General features: G+C 39.1%; 1 long non-coding RNA gene across 1 annotated transcript; it reads left to right on the forward strand.

The window, feature by feature from the left end:
- Positions 1 to 2,310: 2,310 nt before the first annotated feature.
- LOC106483340 (uncharacterized) lies at positions 2,311 to 3,738 on the forward strand. The gene is made up of 3 exons (XR_001292348.1): positions 2,311 to 2,436; positions 2,909 to 3,032; positions 3,717 to 3,738. It is a non-coding gene; the product is annotated as an uncharacterized lncRNA (long non-coding RNA).
- Positions 3,739 to 5,929: the final 2,191 nt, after the last annotated feature.

Genomic DNA, 5,929 nt, shown 5'->3' on the forward strand with positions numbered 1-5,929 from the left:
ACAGCCTCAGCTGCCATATTTACTTTTGTAGCCATATTCCATGATGAATGGGAAGAATCATACAACTAGGAGTATAGGAGAATAACCTCTTACTTTAAGGTTTACAGAACTTCCCTGGTAAGAAAAGGTCAGACCCAGCTGAGTAAATCAGTGAAGCCTGTCCAACCCTTGACTACAACATTCACAGAGTTTGCACAGCTGAGCAGGACTGAGGTTCACTTGGATGAGCACGGAAGGGCTGAAATGCTGCAGGGAAGGATAACATCTTCGTGTTCCTGGCTCACACAGAGTGTCAAAAAGAGTCCTTTCTTTAAACACATAGGCTGCAAGCATGAGCTGTGTAATACACAGAAAGCGGGGGTGCGTAGATTAGTAAGTCTGGGATCTTCTTTGAGAGGGCCAGGTGAGCTGTGCCACAAAGGTGCATTCTTCAGCCTACATGACAGAATCAGCAAAAGTTCAATTCCAGTTTGCTTTCCTCTCTCTTCTGGGCCCTCCTGCAGTCCCTTTTGACATCCTGATAATCTATGTTGAGAACAGCATTCTTACATTTTGGTTCGGAGAAAAGGGAGAGCTGCCCAGCTGAGTGTAACTGCACACCCAGCATAACCTGCTTCTTTTTTTAATTCCCTGTCAAGTCAAAATAATTCCTCATCTCTTTCTGGAGGTATCTACATTAGCATTTTTGTTTGGTTCAAGTGTATCCTCTAGAAGTGAATCTCCTGATTGTACCCATTTACTGTGCTGTGCTTTCCGATCCTGAGAAGTCTCAGGCTACATAACTGGATTCTTTTCAGATTAAACTAAGCCACAAGATTTATTCCATGAGCTCCCATAACCAGCTCCCATCACTAATGTTCAATCCACAAGACAAGAAATATTCAAAATAAAAACCCTTGGAATATGTATACTGTGGACATGAGGTTCTCAGCACTGACCATTTCTCTCTCCCAATTCACTTCTATTGGTCTACACTAAACCCTAATATAGACACAGCTTGTAGGCATGGCTGAGAAACAAGTACAGTGGAAGCTGTGCCAATATCAAGAGTACCATTTTCATAAAGTAGATTTGCAAATCTACCTGCAAAAGCCATTTTTCTCCACTGTCTTCCAAGTTGAAGAGAGCCCATACCTTGTGAACAGCATAGCATGGAAATGTTGTGCTTTCCCTTGGGGTACAAGAGCTTTTACAATTTTCTAATTTTCCTTACCTCAGGAATCTTTAAAGGGAAAGGAAAGGGTGTCTTACTTTGAGTCCCAGGGAAATATGCAACACTCAGCTAAAGTTGAAGGCTTCACTCATCTGAAGGAACACTGAGCTGAAGACTTTTCACCACCACTAGAAAGTCCTTTTCATACTTGGCGTTTGAAGAACAGATCAAAAACTCCTATGTTTTTCCACAATAATTCCTGAGTGTAATATACATACTGAACAAGTCTTGCATGGGCAAACTCCCTTCTTTTTCCTCGGACTAGTGTAAATCAGCTTAATATAGGGATAGCCCCTTAGGTTAAGAGGTTGTCTCTTTGCTTCATCCATTAAATACTTAGCTTCTTTGTTGCCAACACAAATGCTGATTAGTTTTAATCATGTTGATAGTGGGCCCCATATCTTTATATGGATGCTCTGTTGAGTGGGTCACTGACCTTTTTTATTAAGATTGCAAAAGATCCAGAGGTCTGAAAGCTTTTATTCTTACCAATTCCAGGTCACCAATAGGACCTTTAGATTTCAGAGCATGTGCACATTTCTTCCATACATCGTTTACTGTTCTGTCCCTTGGATCTGCTCTCAATAGTGGAGAGGTACTTAAATACTAGGATGTAAAGAGAGCCATCCTGTCTGGTACTTAAAGGCCTTTGTCCAAAAGAGATTGATAGAGGAATACTCAGAATATCTCTGTTTTGTCTCTAAAGATGTGTGAGGAGGCAGCTATATGCTAACTCTTTAGTGACCCTTGGCTTCTCTGGAATATACTGTGCCCTGTGTCATCTCAAGGGAAGAGATATACATGATTTTAGTTTTCTTTCAAGGCAGAACATCTATACATCTACCTTATGCTAGTTCATTAAAATCATTCCTGTTGTGTGCTTTCTTCTAGAGCATATGCCAACAGTCCTGCCTCAGAATGAACACTACCAGCAGTGACCTTACACTCCTGCTAATAGCTATCAGAGCCTCTTGAGCTATGGGGCAAAGTCCACACTGAAGTAAGCTTTGTTGTGTTTTTTTTTTCTTTTGCTTATTTTGTTTTTAAATGCTTAGATCCTGCCAGATCTTTGCAAGAAACACTGGAATGGACTGAACTGCTGCCAGGCTGCAAGAGATCTCTCAAGAGGTGCCTCCCTTCTCATCTATCATGGAGTCATGAGTGAAGTGAACCACCTGCTCCACACACTTGCTTCGTTGTGCCACAGTCTGAGTCACACCAAGGTATTGCACTTAAGTCCTGCTGCGGAGGTTGGAAGAAACTTAGAGTCCTTTGATCTGTTCATTAGACCAAAGGAATTCTGATAAAACAACATGTGCCACCTAGTCCTGTAGCCTGTCTCTGAGGCATCTGGCTCCAGCCTTTCTCAGAGAAAAGCGTGCTCTGCACTAGGCACAATTCTGAGAGTGCCCTAGGTACTTCAGAATGGTAGCATTTTTATGACAAGAGCTGGAACAGGAGCTGAGCTTTTGCTCACAAGCACATTTCTCCTGTAAAAATGAGTGGCATGAGAATGAAGAGCTGCTCTTGTACTGATTGTTCATTCATGCAAAGTGCAAAATACCTCTATCCCCCAGCTTTACAGAATTGTTGCATTTTAGATGATATATATGGCATATAAATTATCCAAAACATTTTGACCACTTATGGGTTTCTATGTCATCCAGAAAATAATATAAGTTACTCTTACAATAGGGGAGGAAAATCTGTAGAAGATGTCAGGATGGTCATTGTCAGCATCACTTACAGCTACCAGATATAAGAAAGGATCTGGGTTGGACCATCTCCCTCTTCCTCACTATGAAAGAAGAAAAAAAAGGTATTTCTTCAGCAGAATTTGTCCCCTCCTCTTGTTTACAATATGATCACATAGCTGTGCTGACACATGGGCGGGCACAGGGAAAGAAGTGAAAGGGCAACAGTAGTTGGAGGCAGTAGGAGAGAGACTGCTTGAGCTGGAAATAGATCTGTGTAACTATGGCTTCATTGACTTCAGTGGTCTTTGAGCTTCCCTTTTAGTGGTTTCTCTTGTGCCAGGTGTTACAGATAGATAAAAAGATTACAGTTATAATTTACATTATTTTGATCATTGGTAATTAGTGTCTCTACCAAGGAGGATTTAGAGCAATCTTTGATTCTTAAGCTATTGATTAGGGAGCTCAATGAGTGTAGAGAGTAATTGGTTATGGCTATTTTATCATTATCTTAGGGTGGTATTATAGGCTGTTGGTTCCTGTTGATCAGTTCACTTATTTGAATGCTGCTTTTTGGATAAGTTTTGGGTTTAATTATTTAGGTACCTGCAGCTGTGGCTTTTAAATTGGGTGTGGATCCTCCATTGGGATAGGAAATCTGAGCATTGTATTCAGGAGGAGCATGAGTAGCTTCAGAAAAATTTTACTTGCCTTTGTCTCTTTCTCCTTTTCTCTCTCTTACATGCATCACATATTGTATATCAGGTAATGAACAACAAAACTATAAGCATCTGTTGTATGTTTTCCAGGAAGAGATTCTACATTTGAAACTACTGACCTGATAAAGATTATTGAGCAGCAGATGTTTCAGAAGACTCTTGCCTTAAAAGTTCACAGAGATTCTGCAGTCCAAATTTTCAAGGTTACCTTGAATTATTTATTGTTTATTTTTATTGGATAACAGTTTATTAAGGAATGGAATGAAGCTATGATTTTCCCCCAAAAAATTTATCTCCCCCTTTATTATCAAATTTAAAATTAAGCTTAATATTAAAACAATATCAACATTCTGTGAAAGCTGGTAACTCTTAGATGCTAGTTAGCACATTCTGTTCTGAAATTAAGCATGAAGCCGTGATTTTGTTATGGATGTTGTTGTGTTGTCTGCCTGAAGTGTGCACTGAGGTAGAAGTTTGTGAATTTCTTCAGCAGATGAACTAAAGGTAATTAGAAAATATACTTTTGATCTCACCTCAGTTTCTCCTGAAAGCAGCTCCCTTGACTGATAGGTGCTTGTATATTATTGTGGATAGGTGGTGCCTATCTGCCCAAAGCAACATTAAATGACCATGCTCATACCTAAGAAGCAGAGCTGGACCTAAGCCAAAATCCCAAAGCTAAGTGGTCCCTGAAAGTTTAAGAAGCTTAAATCTCAGACCTGGCCTGTTTCTCCATAATGACTTCAGTTCAGCTCCCTGATCCAAATACTGCTGAACTTTGGGAATGTTTGGATGTGGTTCCAAAGTCTGTAGCTTGAATCCAGATATATCTAGGAGGATAGATTTGAAAAACAGATGTTTTCCCACTGGAAGTGTGTACATGAGCCCTGTTAGCAAAACAAAAGGGTTTGTCCTGCAAAACATGTCTGAAGTATTCCCTAATGCACTCAGTTATAGAAATGAAAAGTTTATTTTCCAGGCAGTAAGCTAATGTCTCAGTCAGAATCAATTTGAAAAGATTCCAGTATGGCTGGCATCTGTCACACTGAAACAAAAACAGTGACTTTGAGGAATATCGTAGAAATACATTATGTCCTATTTGACTTGAGGGAATGGTTAGGAATCAAATGAAATATCAAGTGGTTATTCTCTCATCCAGAGGTGAAATTCAAGACCTATTGAAATCTGTGGCATAAATCCCATTTATTTCAGTAGGGCTAGGATTTCCTGCCAGATCTTCAACACTGTGCGACAGGACCAACCTATTTCATAGTGCAGAAGATCTGGAAAATCTGTATGCATATGAATTAGAGTTTCTTGAAGAAGAAGATAATTTTATGCACCTGTCATAGCTGAAAGCTGTGTGGTACACAAAGTATTTACTGAAAACTAAGGGAATGAGTCAGCACCTCATCAGAATTGTGATCTTTACCGATAGAAATGTGCTGCTACTTTGAGTTTCTGACAGTTGATAGAACTGTCACAGAACAATTTAATATTACCAGTGTAGGTCTTTGAGTCTCTTTCAGCCTCCACATTTTGTATGTTTTAATGGCCCAGAACCAACTAATTACGTATCTACATGTGATCCTTCATTTTCCTTGGCAATGGATCTTCATCTGTCATCATTTTAATCCATCTACTGAGGGAAATGATAAACTGCCATACCTGAGAAACAAAGAATGCTATCTCAGGTTACTGGGTGCTTGAAATTTTTCAACAGATGCTATTTTATGTCATGCCTCAGAACAGTCTTTTTATTTGAACTCTGAATACTTTGGTTTGTTTCATAAATATTTTCTAGTATTTAACCATGGTTTATTTAACTTTTTTGCATGACAGACCATAATTCCTCTTGAGCCATGGTAGCCTATTAAGTTGACATCTATTTAAATTTTATGCTGGTTGTCTCTTATCATTCCTTTTAGGATTTGAGGAGCTATAGTCAGATATATTTAGCACATTAAAAAAACAATAATTTTGTAGCTGTATGAAATCATTCAAAAATTATTTAAATTACAGTGACAGATGTTCTGAATAGTGTTAACATTAAAAGACTCCCGAATACTAGGTATCAGAAAAGAATCAGGTAACAATGCACAACAAGGAGCAGTTCCTCTATAAAATCTTTAGCAGCCAATACAAAATGGGGAGGGAAAGCAAAGACATCAAAACATAAAAAGGAGCTTACCATTGTTACCCAGTGGGCATACACAGTGAGATCAGGACTAAAATCCAGATCTGTTAATTCCCATTCCTTTCCCCTATCTGTTGAACAAGACTTAGGGCAAGTAGGTATTAAG

This window comes from Apteryx mantelli, chromosome 2 (genome assembly GCF_036417845.1).
Source record: "Apteryx mantelli isolate bAptMan1 chromosome 2, bAptMan1.hap1, whole genome shotgun sequence".
In the NCBI taxonomy this organism is placed as follows: domain Eukaryota; kingdom Metazoa; phylum Chordata; class Aves; order Apterygiformes; family Apterygidae; genus Apteryx; species Apteryx mantelli.